This window comes from Ailuropoda melanoleuca, chromosome X, assembly GCF_002007445.2.
Source record: "Ailuropoda melanoleuca isolate Jingjing chromosome X, ASM200744v2, whole genome shotgun sequence".
Taxonomy (NCBI): Eukaryota; Metazoa; Chordata; class Mammalia; order Carnivora; family Ursidae; genus Ailuropoda; species Ailuropoda melanoleuca.
Window position 1 is genome coordinate 88,377,976 of NC_048238.1, and position 23,052 is coordinate 88,401,027.

General features: G+C 39.4%; 1 protein-coding gene across 1 annotated transcript in view; it reads right to left on the bottom strand.

Moving 5' to 3' along the window:
* TENM1 (teneurin transmembrane protein 1) overlaps positions 1-19,958 on the bottom strand; it is a 761,614-nt gene extending 741,656 nt beyond the window's left edge. Inside the window, exons 1-2 of the mRNA XM_034649058.1 lie at positions 19,855-19,958; positions 4,410-4,477 (exon numbers count right to left, since the gene is read on the bottom strand). The gene's annotated coding sequence lies outside the window, so the exon portion shown is untranslated. The remainder of the gene's footprint in view (positions 1-4,409; positions 4,478-19,854) is intronic.
* Between the last annotated feature and the right edge of the window lie 3,094 nt (positions 19,959-23,052).

The following is a 23,052-nucleotide window of genomic DNA, read 5'->3' on the forward strand; positions in this document are numbered from 1 at the left end:
GTTGCAAACAAAACATATCTGAAGACTGATCCTGAGTAGTAGGCCACTAGCTTGAGACTCCTGTTTCAGACTATATTCAATTTCCAACTTTATGCTTGTCATAAAACACATGTTGGGATAATTTATTAGGATAGTAGTGCCTATATCTTTCTTGCTGTTGTAGGTGTCCTATGAAAGAAAGGTAATTTTCTACTTTTCACCTATCCACGGACCTTGCATCCCAGACATCAAGGCAGAGGGATGGGGAATAAGGAGATGGAGTAAAGGGACCTAAGCGGTCCACAGAAGGAGAGAGAAAGAGGGCTATATTCTCCTTGAGACAGTCAGTGGAATTTTAAGGATCTCATAAACAGTTGTACTTCGAAAGGAAGGGTTCTGATAATGCATATCCAGGGGAAAAAATGGTCACTAGACAAATAGTGCACCAAGATCAGAATAAACCATGCCTTTCAGCAATCATGACCGCTAACTAGAGACTTTGCAGCAGATTTTCTGTACTGGGTAAATCTCAGTGTACTAGTTCTCTATTGCCACTATAATAAACTACCACAGACTTGATGGCATAAAACAATCCAGATTTATCTTACAGTTCTGGACGTCAGAAGTCTGAAATGGATCTTGATGGACTACAGTAAAAGTGCCGGCAGGGCTATGTTCCCTTCTAGAGGCTGTGGGGCATAATCCTTTTCCTTACCCTATTTCTAGCTTCGAGAGGCCACCCCCATCCCTTGGCTTGTGGCCACTGTCTTCAAAGCCAACAACGGCAGGCCGAGCTCTTCTCAAGCTGCCCTCTGGCTCTCTCTTCTGCCTCCCTCTTACACTTTTAAGGCCCCTCGTGATTATTATGAACTCACCTAGTTAACCAGGATAATCTTCCTATGTTAAGGTCAGCTGAATAGCAAACTTAATTCCATCTGCAATCTTAATTCCCCTTTGTCATGTGATGCAACAGATGCACAGGTTCCAGGGATTAGAACACGGACATCTTTGAGGTGGCCATTCTGCCTACCACGACCAGCGACTCCTAAAGACTTTTTGAGTGGGGAGCTATTTAAGATTATATATCTCACTGCCCTATTGAGTCGGTTCTGATATGTAAATATTTTTAATTAAAATATATAATATGAATGCCATGAACAAATAAGTTCATATGCATTCCATACCTACAACAATTATTTTATTTTTCTGTGTATAAGTCAGGCCTCACCTCTCTACCATGACCTTGTGGTTGGGGACCATGACCCTTATTGGTTTTTGTTTCCCCAGCACCATGTTTCCCTAGTACCATGCCTGGCACACTATAGAAATTTTTGTCACAGTAATAAATAAGTGAAAAATGCTTCTTCTGGAAAGAAAAAAACATTTGTAGAATTGGATTTGTTACTTAGTTCAAAGCTATACATATCTCGAAAGCTGAATCTAGTGCCAAAAAGGGAGGGGGAAGCGGAACATACACTGTTCTAAAAATCCATTTAAAATAGATGTCAGAAGCATTTTTTTTTATTATTTCTAATATGGATCATTCGTCAGTGGAATAAGGAGCAAACAAGAAAGGGGAACTGATCCCCTAAACCATATAATTCTTATATTTCATTTCAAATCAATAAAGGGAAAGTCACTTCTAAAATATTATGATTCATGAACTTTATTTACCACTCCTTCTTTTGGGTTTGATCAGAATAGCCATCTCTGTATGGTACTAGAATTATTGATATTTTATTGCATTACCACATCTCATTATTATGTATTACACACTATTATTTATGGCCACTACTCAATCTGATGTGAGACAGAAAAATTATTGAAGCCTTGCCATCTCAGGAATAGGCATTTTATAGGGATGAAGGACTGACTAGGAAGAGTCAATGGTCCTTCAGCTGCCCCTCAGATCATTAACTCCAAGTGGTTATTTGCTCCCAGGCACTGTCCTGTGCCTAGGTTGTTATTGCTGTGATATGTAGATGAAGAAGAATATATTTTAAATGCTTTAATATGAACTCAATGCTCATGAAGGGTGCCAGATTGAAAGCACTGGAGTCTGAACTCATCGGGTTATGCACTTGGCTGGTTCCAAGTTACAGAGAGATGCTTGACCTTGAATGACCACCTTGCAAAAGGGAGAAAACATACAGTTTTGCTGAATTTCAAGAGACTTAGAGAGGAGCAGCACACCAGCATCCCAAAGTTAAGCATTTTTATCAAGGAGGAAAATAAGACTACTAACTAAAGTTCTACTCAACTCTATTATAATGCCAATACTGGTGTGTACGTGGTGGGGGGGAGCAGTGGTGTTAGGAGACACAATTACTTTAACATAAAACATAAATAAATGCCCTATTACGAATGCACCAAAGCACTTAAACAAGCAGCAATCTTTTTAATAACTGGTATGTGTACTCCAACTTAATGGCCAATCTTTTTTTTTTTTTTTATAGACAGCCAGCGAGAGAGGGAATACAGCAGGGGGAGTGGGAGAGGAAGAAGCAGGCTCATAGCAGAGGAGCCCAATGTGGGGCTCGATCCCAGAACACCGGGATCACACCCTGAGCTGAAGGCAGACGCTTAACGACTGTGCCACCCAGGCTCCCCTTAATGGCCAATCTTGATTCCATTTTGCACACTTAAGAAGAGTCCTTAACTTTCCAAAAATCATAGACTGAGGTGGAAGAAAGTTAGAGTTACCCAAAGGTTTTATTATAGATATGAGAAAACCAAGGCTCAGTGTGGAAAAGTGACCTTAGGAGGACCATATCAGCAGTATGAGACCAGGAGCAGAGCCCAGATTTTCTGATTAACAGGCAAAGGCTTTCCTGTATACCATGTTGTCTCTCCAAGGGAGGAAAACTAGCTGCTCTCTGAACCTTTTAAATATTTATTGCCAATTATTTTCATAAGTGTGCATTCTTTTGGCCTTTTACACATTTTTCCTCCATTCTGATCTATTCATTCACCTAAGGCTAGGAAGACTATCATTTTTCACATACTTAAGCCTTCATAAGTATGAAAACATACCTTTCAGTTAATATTATACAACTGGCAGACTCACAATTCCCAAATTAAGAGCATTATTTCCACAAATGATACAAAATGCAAAAATCTCGACTTCCTTCCTCAGTAAGTTTCTTTTTTATTCTGTCATTTTATTTTCTGATGCTTTTGTTTCCTATAGTGATTGAAACTTTTTGGCAATAGTATTCCCTAAAGGCAGTACCTCAAGAAGAATGGCAAATGAAACTACATGCAGTTAAAACTGTCAAATCCATTTAAAATTCCCATTACAGACTAATCTCAGTTAACTGGAACCCAATTAAAAAAAAAAACCTTAATGTATTTGTACTATATTTTTCAATTGACAATGCAAATTCACAGATTTTAAGTATTTCATTTTTTATGTAATCTCATTGTTTTACATATTTTAGAGAAAGTATCAAGTGATTCCAAAGACTTATCACAAATTCAGATCATCCTTTTGACTTTTTTACAAGTTGGGATGAGAATTCATATTTGAATAATAATGTGTAGCACTACCAAATATAGGTACTAAAGAAAAAATTAGTATTCTCTATTTCTTACTAAGTACTGAACATTGACCAATATTTTTAATAAGAATGAAAGTCAATGAGGGAAGTCTTTCAGGTAACTGTCAATTTTGATTAATCTAAAAGTCTCCCCCATTGTCACATTTTCTTGCATATTCCATCTACCAGAGGACTGAATAGAGAAGCAATTGCTTTCTCAATATTCCAGGTGAATTATATCTACTTTGGCACATTTACCAAAAGAAAAGGCACAATAACTTTTGTCCAGTAGTTGCGAAATAAATATTTATTGAGCGATTAGACTGGTAGATGGATGGATGAAAGGAAGGAAGGATGGGTAAATGAATGCAATACCATGTCAATACAGATATTCTACTTGAAACTTTCCTAAAAAATTAAAACATTCATTTCAGGAGGCAAATATTTGTTTTGTCAGTAAAATTCTCTGAATGAAAATTTCTTCCATTGATATGGAGAAATGCCATGCTTATTTGCAGTCAGTAAGAACTATTAAATGGCTCTACAAACATCCTCATTGGCCGCTGCTGTTCCCTTGTACTTTGCAGATATTCCCATTAGTCAAGGAGTCTCTTGGTTTTAGCAGCTGTATATAGAAAAGGTCACAGGAGCATTCAAAGACGTTGGACAGCTTGCATATTTGATTTTGCAAAGACTCTCTAACAGTTATGGAGTACAGACACAAACTTATCTACCCCATGACCAAATACGTTTTTAAAGGTTTAAAATAATGCATTTCATTTACATGACAATGAATATAACTGATGAGAGCAGTGAAACATTCCGTTCCTTTCACATTATACAACAAAGTGTTCAATTCCCCAAGTAAATTTCAGTGTAGAATGCACGTACCTTGAGAAGATCCAGGAGTTATGGGAATCAAAAAGGAGACAGCTGAATAAAGGTCACCCGTGTAATTCCTGTAAACAAATTAGGCCAAATTATCCTTCAAACATATGTACAAGCAGGTCCAAAGCAGTCTTATTAGGGAAAAGAAGAGATACATGAGGGGTTGGGGTGGGAGGAAGCACGCGGGTTGTGAATATAAGACTTCATTTTGCAATTCACAAGTAATAATGGGGTCAGTCTCCTAAAAGGTCTGCTTGAAACTTCAAACAATCATATTAACTATGTTGCTAAAAAAGATTTTTTTAATTAACAATGAGTATACCTAGAAGGCTATGGAATTCTCACCCACAAAGACTGTCCCAACTAAACAGTATTCAATTATTATTCAATATACCACTCATTTTGAGATGAAATGCCCACAATTTCAAGTAGTTTTCACCAATATAAATAATTTACTGTAATTTAAAATTTTTTTTATTTAAAAAATTTTTTTATTATGTTATGTTAGTCACCATACAGTACTTCAAAATAGTCCTTTATAGTTTACCAGAAACACTCATATACACATTTCATTTAATCCTCAAAACAACCCCGAGGAAACAGACTGAGAGGTTAAATGGCTTGCACAAAGTCACATGTGTGGTTAGTGGCAGAGCCAGGCCTAGAATCCAGGTCCCCTCACTTTCAGCTCAGTCATTTTTCCAATGTCCCACGTGACTTCTTTCACGACAGTTATAATATTAACTGTATGCCTCCATGGGCCACACTTGGTACTGGGCAATAGGGCAGGAAATATGTCCTATAATGATCCCTACTACTTCACCCAAATTGAGAGATACATGTCTCTATGTATACACACATGTGTGTATGTGTATATAAATATTTTATTGACAAATGTTAACAATATATTGATAAATGATTTTATTATAAAGTAATTACATGAGTCTGGCTTTTAAAAAGACATATGTATGCAAAATATATATGATTTTCATCTTTCTGTATGTCTATATTTTCTAATTTTTCTATAATGAACATATATTACTCATATATAAAAAGCTATGTTTTAAATTCTTCAAAAATCCATTTTAGGTGGGTTGGGGAGAAGGGGGATATAGAGGGTGGGGATGAAGGATGGCACTTGTCATGATGAGCATGGGTGTTGTAAAGTGTTGAATCACTATACTGTATACCTGAAACTAATATTACATCGCATGTTAACTAATTGGAATTTAAATTTAAAAGAATGAAACAATACCAAAAAAAAGCTTCAAAAATCCATTTTAGAAAAGGCAGTGTAGTGAATTAAAACAAAAGAAAAACAAAAACTTTAAGCTTTAGTATTCCAAAATTTTATGATTGGCACTCAATTAACCTTATGGCCTCAATTTATCAATCAAGTAATCCCAAAACCTATTCTTTTTATATTGAGGCAAAATCTCAATAAGGGCAAACAATTTAAAAATTTCTGCACAGTAAACTGAGACAGAAGAAAATAACTAAATGCAATTTTTTTAAAAATGTAGGTCAATAGCATTATTGTCACCTTTGACAAAGATCATCAATGTGACCTTGTAATGATAATAATAGAGTATTATATTATTACTAATGATCTCCATATCCAATATACTATATATAAATCATTCATAATAGACTAAAGTAGCGCTCTTGATTAGTTGCAATCTAACTGCCCGATGTGCATTTTTCATTACCATTAATGTTGCTCAAAAAAGACATAGTTCTGCTCAAACGTTCATGTGGTTCCATAATAGTGCTAAGTTAGAATCTTTCAAGGGAAGACATTTCAGAAAGTACTTAGATCTAGACTACAAAAAAGTATTTCTGGCTCTTCTGCCACATATACCAGAGCAAGTCTGTAGAAATTGGCTTCATACCCATCAGGCTGATTCTGCAAGGAGGTTAGCAAAAAATGCTTTAAAAAATAAACTGCCCTATATGCAGCATTTTGCCTTGGTGAGATACACAGAGGACTGGGAAGCAAGAAGGCTTTGAAATGATTTAGCTCTTCTCTGCTCTCTTCTCAACTGCCTTCAAACTGGAGCCTTCAGGAAGATACCCTTCTCATTTATGACTAGAGAAGGCCAGTTCATACATGGATCTATATAAGATACCCCAGGCTATTTGCCATTACTTACCAATTCAAACACGTACCACTTCCCTCACCTTTCACCTCTTTATTTCACTCAAGAACTCATTTTCAAAAAAGAAACTGCTGACTGTCTTAATACTGCATGTGGGCTAGCTACCCTTTAGGAAAAAAAAAAAAAGAAGCTAGAACGTTTGACAGGACCATCACCGAACACAACCAAATAATGCACACCAGAGGCAAAAACAGCAGGAGCCACAAATGTTAGAAATGCATGTCACACTACTGACTATTGGTTTTGGAGATAGGCTAGAGTCTTCAAGCAGAGTCCTAAAGCCAAATCTGAACAGCTCATTAAGAGTTCATCTAACTCACACTTTAATTAGTGCCACTGCCTCTCGTTTGGTCCTACATAGAGAATGATATTCTACATCCTTCAGTTCTCAGCCTCTTAAAATGAAACCATCATCTGAGATTGGCTGTGGAGATGAAATGCATAAATTGAAGGTGAACGGACAGAAGAATGGTCTAAGAGTCTGGTTCAAAAAATACATATATATATATATGAATTTGTATATATCAAAATATGCATACGTGTGTATGGATACATATCTTTCTCAGATGGAGTTAAAAAGTATAATTCCTATTTGTTTAGGAAATGGGCCATTTTTTTTACTTGTTTTCAATAATTACTCAATTATATACTAATTATAACAACTTATTAACACCTAATATTTTCAAGAGACTTCGGGCTGCATATAGGTCACACTTTATTTTACTAATGAGTATATCTTTACATATTGCTACACATACTTTGAAAGCCCTAATGCTATTTTTCTAATGGGACGTTTACTCAAAGACCTTGTAGAAAATAATTGTGTTAATAACAGAGACGGTTTCCCCATTACAATGATCAGTGCTCTCAGACAATTAATGCCGCAACACTCTGTATTGTCACTTTCTTCCTCGGGGCCTAGAGAACTTCTAGGTTTACATTATTGGCTGCAGCTTCTTTTGTTTCTGGCAATATGGGCATTTCTAATGATGAGAACTGCCAAAACTTGTCAATGCTATTTTTCTTCTTTTCCATTAGAGGTTACTGTGGCTAAATAACCAAGCAATCTATAGTGTAACTTCACTTAATTGTTTTTACTACATGACATGAAGAAATATAGTGAGTAATCACTCCTGTTTTACATGAAGCAAATTGCTAGTGCTTTCTACAGCAATATGAAGAAGTCTTAACTTGCCTAATCTCCCTTGAAAATCCTGTTCAAATCCTGACAGGATAAACTCAGCCCTCCTTGGTTCTCCAATGACTAAAGACTAGACTGGGTCAGTAGATCTCAATTATTTTCCCTGTCTGTAGATCTCTTCAAAACAAATCAGCCAGAGAACAGTTGACCCCAGTTACAACTGGTATATTCCTCTCCCTCTAGCACCATCTCTCAACGAGAAGAGATTTATCCTCTTTGTTATTTATTACCTAAACCTCACTTCTAAGATGGAATACTTATTTTTGTGTTTGTTTCCTCTTTGTTTTGTAAATGTATTTTTCTTTTTTAAAAGATTTTTATTTATTTGTCAGAGAGAGAGAGAGCACAAGCAGGGGGAGCAGCAGGCCAAGGGGGAAGCAGGCTCCCCGCTGAGCAAGGGAACCTGATCTGGACTTGATCCCAGGATCATGATCTGAGCCAAAGGCAGACACTTAACTGACTGAGCCACCCAGGCATCCCGTAAATGTATTTTTCTGCAATGAAAGTTATACAGACTTACTGTAGAAAATCTGGGAAATACAGAAGGTATGAAGGAAAAAAAATCACCTAATACCCACCTCCCCCAAACAGACATAATCACTTTTGTGCTTGGTTTTCCAGTCTTTTTTTTTCCTTCTTACGTAGTGGGTAAATATAATTTTGTATCCTGCTTTATCATTTCATAGCATAACATAAACGTTTTCCTTTTATCATAAAATATTTGTAAACATCATCTTTAATGGCCATGAAATATTACACTGTCTAGATGTACCATAAATCACTTCACAATTCCCTTGTTGAACATTTATGTTCCTTCATTTTTTCCACTATTACAAATAATTTCTGGTGAAAATCTTTGCAAATAAAGCTTTTTCTGCACTTTGCATTATTTCTTTAGGACAAATTCCCAGAAGTAGAATTATTGGGTCAAATGGGTATGAGCATTTTTAAGGCTTTTGCTTCTAACTGCCATATCTAGACAAATAACATTTCATCATGTCCTTGTATTCATGCATTTACTCAACCACTACTTATTAAATACCTACTATGTACCAGGCACTGTGCTAGGTGATATGGATGCAGTAGTGAAGAATACAAAGTCTATGCCCTCATAGAGCTAATATGCTAGTAGATTTGACAAATTATAAATATATAAAAGTACAGTGTAATACCAGGTAGTGACGGGTAATATGAGGAAAAATAGAAGTGTATAAAGGCATAGAAAATGAAGACTCGTGATAAGACTCATTACATAGGCTGGCCAAGAAAGGCCTCTATGAGTAAAGGATATCTGATCAAAGATCAGAATGAAGCAGGAAAGTAAGCTCATAGAAATCTTGGAGAAAATTCATCTCAGGCAGTGGAAATGTCAAGTGCAAAGGCCCTGAGAAACAAAATGGAGGACAGTATAGCTAGAATACTATGACCAAGGTTTGGTAGGGAAAATAGTAAGATGTGAGGCCCAATAGAGACCAAATAACATAGGGCCTTGTAGGCCATGGTAAAGATTTTTAAATTATTTTTTAAATTTTAAGTGTGAGAAGAAGGCAGCAACTGGAGGGCAAAGAGCGGGAAAATCTCAAGATCTATTTATGTTTTAAAAGGATCACCCTGGGGGCACCTGGGTGGCTCAGTCGTTAAGCATCTGCGTTCAACTCAGGTCATGATCCCAGGACCCTGGGATCGAGCCCTACATCGGGCTCCCAGGCTCCTGGACTCCCGGGCTCCCTGCAGCAGGGAGTCTACTTCTCTCCTTCCCCATCCCCATCCCCCCATGGTTGCTCTCGCTTTCTCTTTCTCTCTTGCTTACTCTCTCTCTCTAAAATAAATAAAAATTTTTTAAAAAAAATAATGGGTCATCCTGGTTGCTATGTGGAAAACTATAGGGGGGCAAAAATGTATGCAGGGGCATAATTAGGAGGCTATTTCAGTATTCTAGGTGAGAGATGATGGTGGTTTGTTCTAAGGTGTTAATGATGAAGGAAGATAAAAAATTTCAGATAGGATATAGTCTGAAGGTATAGTCAACAACATTTGTTAATTGTTTGGATGTCAGGTGTGAAAAAGATGAATCAAGGACTCTATGGTGTGGCACTTGAGCAAGTGCACTGAGCATTATCTCACAAAACCAACAAAAAAACCCTTTGTTTTTGTTTCTAATTTGAATTTATTTTGATTATTGAAGTTGAGCTTTTTTCACATTTATTGGCCATTTTTATTTCCTTGTGTGAATAATCTTTTCATGCATTTGTCTAGATGGCATTTATAAAATCCTTTCCTCCCTTAGCTTCTATTTCACTATTTTCTGGTTTGCCTCTTACCTCTCTGACCTTAATTTGACTTCCTTTCTCTTGAAGGATTCTCTTAATTTCACCAACCTCTTAAGTTGAGTGTTTCTCAAGATTTCGTCCTTGCTTCTCTTCTTACTGTATATACTCTCCGCGAACTCCCCTTCCTATTCCTATGATTTCAACTACTACAGTGACCAACGACACACAAATATCTACCTCCAGACCTCATCTTCAGATCTGTAATTTCTATCTGTTATAAACCATCTCCATCTGGATGTTTACATGGTGTCCTACATTAAATAAATCCAAACCAGACTCCATTATCCTCACCAAAACGGACTTTTTCTACTATGTTCCCTATACTTCTTAATGGCATTACCTAATTCCCCAAGCCAAAGTCGCTAAGTCACCCCTCCTTCTCCCTCACCCTCTAAATATTTTCATTTTCCAAGTCCCACTAAGGCTACCTTATGAGTGGCTCTCGAATTCCCCACTGCCTTGTGACTTTACTGTCACTGCCTTGGTTCGCATCCTCATAATTGCTCACAGTTGCAACACAGTCTCTCATTGTCTGTCTCACTGCTACTACTCTTAATCCATTTCAATCCATTCTTCATACAGGTGTAATCTTTCTAAAACCCAAAGTTGGTGACCCGCCCCTCCCCATCTAATTCCATAGACTCTGCTACAACATACTACATCACATGATTTTGTATAAACGGCAGAAAAACTACCATCCTCCAGTGTAACTCTCCATACAGGAAAATCTTAATACATTCATTCACTCCACAAATATACACTAAGCATCTTCTGTGTGTCAGGCACATAGATATAAAATAAGACATTAGCCCTGACCTCCATTCCCCCACCTGGATAGGAAATAAAATGAAACTCTACTATTCTGAGTTGGTATTCTCCCTTGCTAATTTAGCCTTGTCACTTTCACAATCCTTTCCCGTGTGAGATGTGGTTCCCCATATCCTCTTGACTAAAAAATTCCCAGCTGTTCTTTAAAAGCTAATTCAAATGGCACATCCTTTATAAAACTGTATCTACCTTTGAGCTTCCAGAACATTCCAATTTTCCTCTTCTAGAGCATCTGTTACATGATAACAGTATGCATATAGGTCTGTCTCCTTCATTAGAATCTAAGTTTTTTAAAGTGTCCTTGTATCACTGGGTAAATGGGCATTTTTAAAAAGTTTTGGTGAATGAATGAAGAAATGAACAAAGTTTTTTCTTCATGAAGATTGTTTTATGATGTATAATCAAACCCATGTAATAACTGAAGTCTTCAGGAAAAGAAGAGGACAGTCCATGATACCTAGAGAGTCTTTGTGGAAAAGACTTGAGACTTCAACACACATTGCCCTAGAAGTCTGTATAAAGTTGATTCTTTTTCTGCCTTTTGAACAACAAAGAAGTCGCAGGTATTTTGCTAAATATCTGGGACCAGTGTTTTCTCATTACATCTATTCCTGTTTTACACATTTTCTTAAACGCGTTTTATTCCATGTTTTACGGAAATATATTGCTAAAATTTTCTCTATTCTGCATGGAATTGCCATTAAAATATTTCTGTTGCACTGAATTCTAATTGTTTACATTAAAATTACCTCACTTTCACAAGTTGTCCAATGTTTCATCAAGGCAATATCTCAAATATGGTAGGGAAAAGAACAAAACAATGAAAAAAAATGTAGCACCCTTGTGTTAACACTTCATGGGTTTGAAACCAAAAATAAATGGTGTCACACCTAAGTGTTGACATTTTATTACACTAAACATGAAAGATAAATCACAAATGCACCAACAACTTATGGATATGTGCACAGAGTACATCTATAATAAAGAATAACAACCCAGAAAATAATTGTATTATTTTAGCTTCTACCCAAGATCATCGAGAGAACGTATGAGCCAAAAACAATACAAAGAATAATATCTCACATTACACTTATAATTCTCTAGGATACACATAAAGAAATAGTCAGAGTTAGAAGAATGAAAAGATTAATCGCTACCAATACTTTAGTGAGTGTCCCAGAGCTTCCTTTCTCATAAACCTATGCACTACCTCAATTCTTAGAAAGGAAAGAGAAAGAAAGGGAAGGAGGAAGAAATGAGAGTGATTTTATTGTCATTTCAAGGCACAAGAGTCTTCTCAAATCTATGCTATAGGTATCAATTGGCCAATCAACTGCACAGCCTTCTCCCTTAGAGGTCACTAGATCTCATTAGTGAAATTAATACTATCTTTCCAAAAGGAGTTTCTTATATGACTTGCATAGCAATGATGTCAATGCTTCCCTACACTGCTAAAGCTCTAAACATATAATGAGTCACAATCACAAAGATATATTCATTTCAAGCATAGAGTAAGCAAATAAGTAATGTGTGTTTCTGTAAACAACGCTTGTGAAGCCCATGTCAAAAATGTACATGTACTTTTTAATAAATATTCCTTTGGAAAAAAAATTCCATACCCACACAGATAAACATATTTTGGGGCTAGTTAATAGAGCAGGAGATCACACATCAATATTACTCAAATGCTTGCAATTAAGCAGAGCAGCTTTAAAAAAAGAAAATCATTAATGCTAAAGGAGGTAATGCACAGAGTATAAATTCAAAACGTTGATCAGAAACATTTTGTTGATAGGAATTGAGTTAGCTAGGAACATTTCAGATTTAGAAGGCTTCCAGTCACCCTGTGGTTGTAGTGTATTTATACACCTCTATATTTAAACACAGGTGGCAATTAGCAAGATCGAGACACCTTTAATAAGGCATCATCATAGGTGCAAAGGATGTGTAGCATAAGATGAGTTCATTATCAATAACTTGCCTGAATTAATCATCTCTTAGGACGTTTAATTTTAAATGTACCTGAAAAAACCTGGATTATTGAGATAGGCCATCTGCAGTATCTTTTTCTAATTTCTCTGAACAACTGAAGAATTTTCCTAAAATGTCTATATACAGCTGGGACACAGAGATTATAATATCTAATAAACCAATTGACCATCTAATCTGGCACCTTCTCTTTGACAGGTGTCTAAACCAGATAGAGGCATGAGAAGTAATATAAACACTTAGAATCCACCAATTATGCAAAACCATGCAACTGGGAAATTTTCTCCTTGACCTTAGCCAGTGATCAGATTCTCCCCGAAGTATGTAATGTACTTTTATTTTGGCTGCTTTAAAAATCCTCATTCATACAGGCAGCTAAAAACATTAAACTGTGATTCCAAACATTAAAATGAAAATGGATTTCCTTTGATATAACCATATAGGGATTCTACTGCAAGTTTTATACATACAACTGCATCAGCATCCTGAATTTCACCATACCTTACATCTAAACAGTAAAACAACTGAAAAGTAAATACACAGTAATTTCAAACGGGAAACTGAGGTGATAACACCAGAACATTATTTGGATGAATAGACAAAATTCATTGATCAGATATTTGGAACCATCCATATGACTGACTGCTATTTTACACTGTACATCCGAATGCCAAGCATTCGCTGAAAGGCTAGAAGAAATGGACATGATACAGAAGAAGGACACAGACAGATACTAGGAAATCTACATGTCCAACGATGATTGACTGTATTTTTCATGTTTTACTCAGATATTTTCATATCACACCAATATGGCTTAAGTAACAAAATTAAACCAATTAACAAATATATGCAATTCAATACCCCACAAATGGATACCAATATCATCAATAATCCCTAAAATGTAAAAATGCAAATATTATTTTTCCTACATTTTAAAATCACTACTTTAATCTATCATTAATAGTTCTGTCTGGGATATTTATATTTTGAAATTCTAGTCATTTTAAAACAAAAATACCTGGTGACATATAAATATAGATCTTCCTCCTTTTTTCATCACCAAAATCGTTTTTGGGAATTACTCCTTCTTAGCCATAATATAGACATCTGTTTATAGCCATAAATTTATAGGAAAAAATATTAGTTTATCAGGACCCATAGCTGGTAATATTGCAAAAAGCTTAACATGGATTGAAATTCAGCCCATATTAGAGTTTGTGATTCCAAAATTCAATTTTGTAAGTCATAATCAGCCACAAAAATGTTACAACAGAATATGAGAAACATTAAAAGGCAATTTCCTCATTGTTGACTACTTATCAACCAACAACTTAGTCAATTAAAATTAAAACAATCAGTATGCTTTATGGTGACAGGTAAAATGAGTGTTTTACAGATTTCAAATAAATGTTTTCAAATCCATTTGGTCTCTGTAATAAAAAAAACAAGTGGGGCAAAGATATTTTAATAAAATTGTTCTTATATTTGGAAAGGAAAAATAACGAATCCTACTAGAAAATTCAAGCATCATTTATATTTAACTTTATTATGATCACTAACTAGGCTTCTTCAAAGTCTACAAAATCATAATTTGAAAGAACACATATTTTCAATATAATAGCTATTATGAAACTATTTTACAGCTGTGAATGTCCTCATAGAACAAAAACACTCTGAAGAACACATAAATACCAACAGGAATGCACAAATCAAGCCTCTATTTCTGTGATTATTTTGAAAGAACTGCTTGAGTAGGGGACAAAGAGGGTAAGCGGTAAGATCTTCAGGAAAATGACAGAGATGGCACTGATTTTTGTTCTGCTTAATCATTTATTGCTCGCAAATTCAATTCCCCAGCCTTTTACGGTTACTTTCAGGGACCAACAGGCTGGCATGAAATTAAATTAACAAGCAGGTTCCCATCCTGAATTAGTGACTCCCAGCTGTCTGTCCCGTCTAGGTCTAGTTTCCATGGCAGTAGAAGAATCGGTGGAAAATGAGGTGCAGAAAATTTTAAGAAGCCAACATATCAAACTCTTTAAGTTGATTTCTTTAAACTGATGAATCAGTAGTGGGGGCGTAGGGGGGGAGGTAGAATTGAAGTTAAAGTTTTTAATTTCCTGGCTTGTTGAAAAGGCCAGTGTGTTTCTGTTTTTGTAATTGCTAAGGGATGCAAGCAACATCTTACACATTTCATAGAAGGCTGTAGATTCAGGATGGCATACAGTCCGTTACGTATTTTATAGTAATCCGAGAGTGTTTAAGGTACTCTACATTATTTTGAAGTGTTTCATTTTCTTTTTCTTTTTTCTTTTGGCATAGATATTAAGATTCATCAGCCTGTTAAATGACTCCAAACATCCAGAGACTAAGTAAAAAATTCTCTCAACCAACCAGATGTTTGTTTGCATTACCCCAAACAGCTGGATGGTTGACAGAACTTTTCACTCACATATTTGAGATAAGAGCCACAGAGCCCTGTCATCAGCACCCAGAAAAAAAAATACTAATCTTGGCACATCCCTACCATAAACACAGGTATGAAGGCTCAGAATAAAAGCTTCACTGGGGGTGACTCACCAATATAAAGAGACTATTTAACACATTTTCCTATGTCCATTTTCCAATTAACTTCTTCACTCATACAGTTAGAGTAGGGTGGGAATGGAGAACCCAATATTTCAGAATCATTACATCACATTGAAAACATCATCCAAGACGTAGTGGTTAGTTGGCATATATGCATGTTTCACCATATGCTATTGTTTACCTAAAGTGGAGGCTTGGACAGGAAGTAAAAGTCAGATTTTTTAAAAAATTGTAAATTATCCAAGATTATACTTCCAGGTCTAGAAATGAGTCCTAAAGTTACATAAGAATTTAACAGGCTTTATTTATCAAACTCTAAATTATTAATTTTTAAAGATTAGGGATTCAACATCAACTGTAAAAATATTTACTATCTCCAAATAAAACTAGTTTTCTTTGATTATACACGAAAATGTTAGCAGTCCAATTGATTAAATATTGTTATACAGTAATTTTCTGTTTATGCCATCAAATTCCAATTTCTTCAGCCTTATATTTCATGGGTTCCAAATGTAAGCAATTTTGTTGGTCTTGCTAAATTGTACCACCATGCATCTAGAATTGGTCTTGCTAAATTGTACCACCATGCATCTAGCAAACTACAAAATCTCTATACATTATATAATTGTCATAACAGAGTACCACATACTGAAGAGACACCTATGGTTGGACTACCAAGGTTATTAGGAATAATCAAAAGATGTGCAAAACCTTTTCTAGCATTCATCTGCTCAAACTAAGCACGGTTCTCACTGGTTCTATTTGATATTTACTTTCCTCAGTTCTAAAAAAAAAATCAATGGAAAACAGAAAGAAATAGAAATAATATATTAAGCTAGGATAACAGAAATAGAAATAATATATTAAGCCAGGATTCAGAATGTTTTACCTTTTAGGGGAAGGAAAAATAATAGTAATCTACATTCAAAATAGTGATTTAATCTAATACACAGAAACTGCAGATGATTTAAAGCACTTATTGTATATGGAAACAGTTCTGAATTTGATTCTTCTTAATTTTTTATAATCAGCAGCTACATTCCCAGCTATGGATATATGCTGTTGATCAGAACTGCTAAATACTCTTCCTTACAATATTCTTCATCATTTAATTTGCCTGTAGTTGTGCTAGTAATCCAGTTCAAACCTTTATTCCAAATGGTAAATGAGGGGAAACATCTTTTCTTTTTAAGTGTGCATGGATTACTACTTTTGAGGGTAAAGTGACAGGAATTTAAAAAAATATAGAGAATTCTAATAAAATTATTATACATGTTTTATGTATGATGCATGGCATTCTTTAGAGATAGAGTGTGTGTGTGTACATGAGTGAGAGAATATGTGAGTACTACAAAAAATTTGTTTTCATTAAAAAAAACCATTAGCATGCAAAGTACTAGTCGTCTTTTGACCTCAGGTCAGTCAGTGAGTGGGTAAATAAAAAAATAAATAGTTTGGGAAACCTTAGGGGATTTATTAACCATAACCTATACTAAGCACTTGATAACTAAAAACTGAAACTGATGGACATTTGGGCAAAGCAAGCTTCAAGCAAAAATTTCATGGATTCTAATGGCTATCCCTAACAGAATGGAAAAAAATTTGTTATATTAATTAATACTGAACCTTCTTACCACTTCCAAGTTTTTAAGACTGTCATGGAAAATAAAGTTCAGAGGCAACGTGTCAAAAGAATATTTTGCAGTTTGATGATTTAAAGTAATATTGTACAGAATAAATTTAAATACTGAGCTGTTCTGCTTCAGCAAGAATCTTTATATTAAAGGCATCAGAAAGGTACAATGACTATAAAGGAAACTATGATTATGTCAGTGTTATTATATGACAGCTGAATTGGAACAATGAGACTTCTAGGGTATTCGGACTTGGACTTTGAATTAGGCCTTTGAATGAGACTCTAATTACACACAATCTGATTTTACTTTTTAACACTCCTATGTGTTTGAGTATTTGGAGCCTCGCTTAATCACCCTTACAGCACAATGATTATACAAAGCTTTCTTTCCTTCAGCCTCATTACATATTATGTTCATAACTGGGCCTAGAACTAATGGTAAATACTAATTCATGTATTAAAAATATTCATTTTTCTACTGTGTCTGGCATTGTTCTAGGGACTAGATTCTGTTAATTTTATTATGCAAATGTCAAAATCTCTTTGTAGAGTTGTTTTCCAGAAACACCTGTTTATCAAAAACATTCTGGGGGACAATCTGAGAACTTTCAACTAACATTTAAAGCATGTATTCGTTTTGGAAATTACCTGAACCCCTCTTCAAATGTATCTTGTGTCTTTTATTATCATTAAAACCTTCCAACATTACTTGGGCATACTTGAAAGCTTTCAACTACCTTTAAAAAAACCCACAAAACTTTGCAATAGTAAATTAGTTAATACATCACCCAAAAAGTCTTATAAACTTCGACCAAAATGGCAAAACTAGGATTCTGCTTTCCCAATTATTTACTTTAAGACACATACTATGTCTTAGAGAAATTCATTTTCCCCCACACTGGATATATGAAAAGCAAAGAGGGGGTGTTGAGCAAACAAGCAAATGCTGGGTAATCATGGAGCATAACATAAAGCTGTGGCTCTCCTTTTAGTAAAAAAAGGCTTTCCTTCTTAGACTGTACTCTTTCTGGGCAGCACTTAAGTACCCTATGCTCCAAATCGAACGTCTTCGGACTAAGAAGATGAACCAGGATATTTCAGCCAAAAGATAATAATAGAGCAGACATTTGCAATGTCTTCTCCAAACAGGTTAAGAGTAGCGACTGATTCTCACAGTACAATACCTGGTTTGTTAGTTGTAATCATAGAACAACAATCTAAAATTCAAGGAAGCTGTCTGTGACCCTTACCACAAATGCGATCAATTAAATGTTAATTAACAGTACCTATTAGAGTCCACTGGGGTATTTCGTTTCCTTTTGGTTTCTAAAACCGAATGGCTACTAATTGCCCTTACATAGCACCAGAAACTTCTTTTCGTATGTCTTTGGGCCACCTCAAATACACCTCGGGATTAACATTCCGGGGGGGGGGGAACCCGGGAAAGTTAAGGCGGCTTCTGACCAACTGCTTCATATTGAAAATGTGGAGCTTTCCTATACATATTAGCATATCGCCAGCAGCAGTGATGCAGATCTGCTAAATCCGAAGCTGCGGACGGCAAGCACGAGCTGCAAACCAGCCCTCGCCCCTGCCCTACTCTCCCCGTGCCGAAATAGATGTCGAGACAACATCTACTAGTGGAGTGAGATCTTCTGTCTCCGCAATTGTAAACAACTGGCTGCACTGGGTTTGCTGAAATGTTTAAATACACTCCTGACTGCAAACACATTCACTCACCAAGTCTCGCTAACATTCTCCCTTCACCACCTTTAGGAAAAGCATCCTAAAACTGAATTGTCAACCCGCCCGTTGTGGAGTGGAAGAAAGTGAGGTTACATTTCTCCAGGCATGCCTAGAGGGTACTTGGCGCTCCGCAGATGTACTAGCGGATACTAGATTCCCGGGACCACGTCTCAGGATGAAACGCAAAAACACACACAAACCCGCGCAGCTGAGCGCGTGGTTAAAGCCAACACCGACGGCTCCCAGAACACCGACTACTGCGTAATGACTGTTTCTTTTGACAACGATTGGAGTATAGGGAGGACGCATCGGGTGGGGCCCCAGACGGCGTAGGTTAGAAGGAAGTTCTAGAGTCCCCCCCACCCCCCGAATCTGGGCTCCCCGAGTGAGGTTCAAAGAGAAATTCAGAAGCAAACAGGTACTAAAGTGCGTCCTAGCCCCTGGGCATCTTCTTTCGGAGAGACAACACTAGCGGGACCCAAGTGGCGGAGCCACGGGCGAAAGCTCCAGGTGAGAGGGATGTCGGAGAAGAGGCTATTCTCGGACCGAACCCCCGCTTTCCCAGCGTCCAGGTCCACTTGTTAGAGCGCCCCGGCTCTGCGCGAGAGCCTAGGCGAGGGCCCCCCTTTCACAACCGGAGGAGTTGGTTGGAGAAAGTGTCGCCTGTAAAGCCCAGCGAGCCCCCGAAGGCAGCGCCCCCAGGGCCCACTGGAAGCTTGAACTGCGAACAAGGCCGACCTCCCGCCTCCCCCGAGTGGTCCAGAGCCCTGGGCCCGGAGGAAACCCAGAAAAGAAGGAGCGAAGGTTCTGCAACCTCGGGTAAGACTCCCAGGGCGGACACAGCCCGCGCGGTTCACAGCCCGGAGCCGCCATCCGTCGCCTGCAGCCTCGGGGCGAAGTTCGCCCGAGTCCTTGGGGTGGGAGGCGCGAGCCAGAGGGAAGGAACTGAGGACAGGAGAAACGCACCTACCTAGTCCAGGCGCAAGTTTCGGTGGCGTCCCCAGGTGCGGTCCCCCGCCCCCTCTCCAGGTGCTCAGCCCCGCCGGGCGCCGCCAGTGCCCGGGACTTCAGGCGTCTCAGCCGGTTCCTGAGGGAAACGACTGTAAATCCACATTACTGTTCGAGCTGCCGCTTGGGCCCCCGCATCGCTCTCCTCTGGCTGGCGGCGGCGGTGCTCTCAGCCGGAGCCGCCGGGGGCAGGGACCGAACCTGGCTATTGCCGCGCCAGCGGAAGATCCTTGCCAGGAGGGTGCTTGCGCCCGGGGTCGTGTGTGTGCGAGAGTGTGTATACGCGTGTGTGTCAGTGAAAGAGTGTGCGTGTGTGTGCGAGCAGAAGGGGTGAGCTCAGCCCCCGGGGAACTCGGAGGTGAACTCCGGGCTAAGACTGAGCCGGCCGCGCTCCCGGGTGTCGGGCGTCTGCACGGCTGATGGCTGTGCTGATGTTGCCGTGGCCGCCGCCGCCGCGCTCTAAGGCTGGTAGCGGTGGTGCAAAAAATGTTTCTCCGCTACTCGAGACCAAAAAACCTGCCCTGTCTACTGAGCATGCCCGGTTTGACAGCTCTACAGCCGAGGCTTTTTTTTTTCCTCTTTTTCCCCAAGACTCCAGGTTTTAGCCGCAGCTGAGATGGGGGGAGGGAGGAGGAGCAGAAGGAGGAGGAGGACTAAGGGAGCAGGTAAGGGGCAGAGGAAAGGAAGTCGAGATGAGAAAGATCAGGGTGTTAGAGGATGGAGAGAGGGAAGGAGAAAGCTGAAGATGGGAGCAGAGGAAAGAAATATGAATCAACAAAATTTAGATTTTGTACCACAATGAGTTCCTGGCCAGGGGACTCTTATGACTAGCATTTTTTTTTAACCCCCGAGGGTTAGGTGAGATAGGGGTTTCGGAGAAATGTTTGTCATCCCCAAGATCAACCTGGGACGGTGTTTCATAGTCATGACATACACAAACGCGCGTGCACACCACACACACACACAAAGGAGCGTGATCACTGCTGCGCTGTGTAAAGCCTCAGGACTGACTTAGAAAGAATGTAAAGTCTCTTGCCAGTATAACTTTGGCAAAAGAAAGAAAGAGAAAGAAAGAAAAGAAAGAAAGAAAGAAAAGAAAGCGAGAAAGCGAGAGAAATTGTTTGGGTTCCTCCTTTTCCCCTCTCCCCCGCCTTCCTGAAAAGCCAAGCCCTTGAGTGCGTGCGTAAGTGACCCACAAGCTGCAAGCTCTCTCGAGTCCGTCTACGTGAGAGCAAGCACCGCCGACTGCCACCAGCTGACAGTGTGACCCCAGCGCGCCAAGGCCGGCCACCCGCAGCCTCTGGCGGCGCGTCAGCTCAGCACTGGCAATGTCTTTTGGGGGGGGAGGGGCAGCGCTCCAGCTCCTGCCCTGCCAGGCCGCCCTGGTCCCTGGACTCCCCAACCAGCTCCGCCCCTCACCCCGCCGGGCAAGACGGCACGTACCCGGGCGAAACCAGCGCGCTGCCCCAAGCCTTGGATCCCTCCTTTCCCACCCTCTTCAGCTTCCTCTAAAAAGCGGAAAAGCGGAATCTACATGTCCAGAAACTCGCTTCGGGAGCCTTAGGAGTCCTACTGGGCATGCTCAGGACTTGGGGTGCCTCGCGTGGAGGAACTCTCCGGCTGCCAACATCTGCACGGCTGTGCCAGATGTGAGCCTTAAGAGGGAAGCTTTGGCGCCCTATTGGAGTTTGGCTCCGGTTCCGGCAAGGGCGGTGGCAACGCCCACAGTCGCCTTCTCCTTCCCGGCTTCCCGGAGAGAGCAAAACCGTGGGAGATACCAAGTGCCGAGCCAGGGGAGCTGCACCAACTGGAGAAACAGGAGTCTTGCATCCTCCCAGCCCCCCTCCCCCCCCAGCGCCCCCCCCGCCGTAGGCAGGTAGGGGGCGCGCAGAGCAGCGAAGAGAGCCCCGCGTGTGTTCGCGGGTACTGCTAACCTCTGGGTAAAGAAAAGAGAGCGCGAAGAGTCGAACCTTCTTTGGGAGGAAGACGTTTACTGATGGTCTTCTTGAGTGAAGAAAGAAGGGCGTGTGTGAATGTGTATGTGTGCACGCACGTTTGTAATTTTTCTCCGCAAGAGCAGGGACAGGAAAGCGAGAAGCTATTGCCGAGTTGAGAGCCCGCTAGGGGTTGCAGTAAGGCTCATTTGGAGCCTTGGCGGGCGCTAATTACCGAGAAGAGTTGCTCGCGGCGTGGTGGGCGCGCACCAAAGCTTCCAGCTGTTCTACACCCTGGGTGGTGGCAGCTGCGCGAGGACGGCTTCCGGTCTGTATGGTCTCTGCGCTCCTGAGCAGGGGGGAGCGGATTCGGTTTCCGAAAGAGAGGTAGTATAGGGTGACGCCAGGGGGAGATCTCGGAACCGTGTGTTCCCATCCTCCTGGTTTTTAATACAGGTATTTGCAAAGAGGGTGCATTGTAAGCCCGGCACACCACCGAGGGGAGGAAATAAAATATATCGAGCTGAACACTCGGGGAAAGAATCTGGGAATCAAGAGCTGTTTCCCCTTCGTCCCTTTTCCAACACCGCCTTCAGCTTTGGGCAGGAATCATTTGGATCCCTGCCGTTCATCACCCCACCCCCAACCCCACCCCACCGCTCAGCCAACAAAGAAACAAAAGATGACAACTCGACTCTGGGGGGGGATAGCAACGGCTTCCAGAACCATCTCTCCTGGGCTGTTGAAAAAGCAACGGGAGAAGGCATGGCTGTAAAACCTGTGTCTTGCCACGAGTATGTAAAGGAACCTTCCCCAAACCCTCTACCCTCCTCTGAAACAAAACAAAAACATGTATAAAACATATATAAATATCCTAAACAAAAGAAAGATTCTCGTTAGGAACTACCAGAATCCTGAACTGTGGAGGGAAAGACTTTCAGGATACCTCCTCAATTCCCAACTAAGAGTTCTAGAAGGAGGAAAAAGAAACATCTGGTCAGTCACTTCTCCAGCGACTCGAAACACTGAGTCTAAGGAAATTCTGTAACCAATGATTGAGGAAAGAACTCATACATGAAAAGGAAATTCTGATCGAATGGGAGGTGGACAAACCATAACAGCCATGGAAATAGAATATAGGATTTAAAACCAGGATCATCTCACTCTCACACTTGCTGTCTCTTTTGTTACTCTTTTGGAAGACCCAGGAAAGAAGGGGTAGTTAA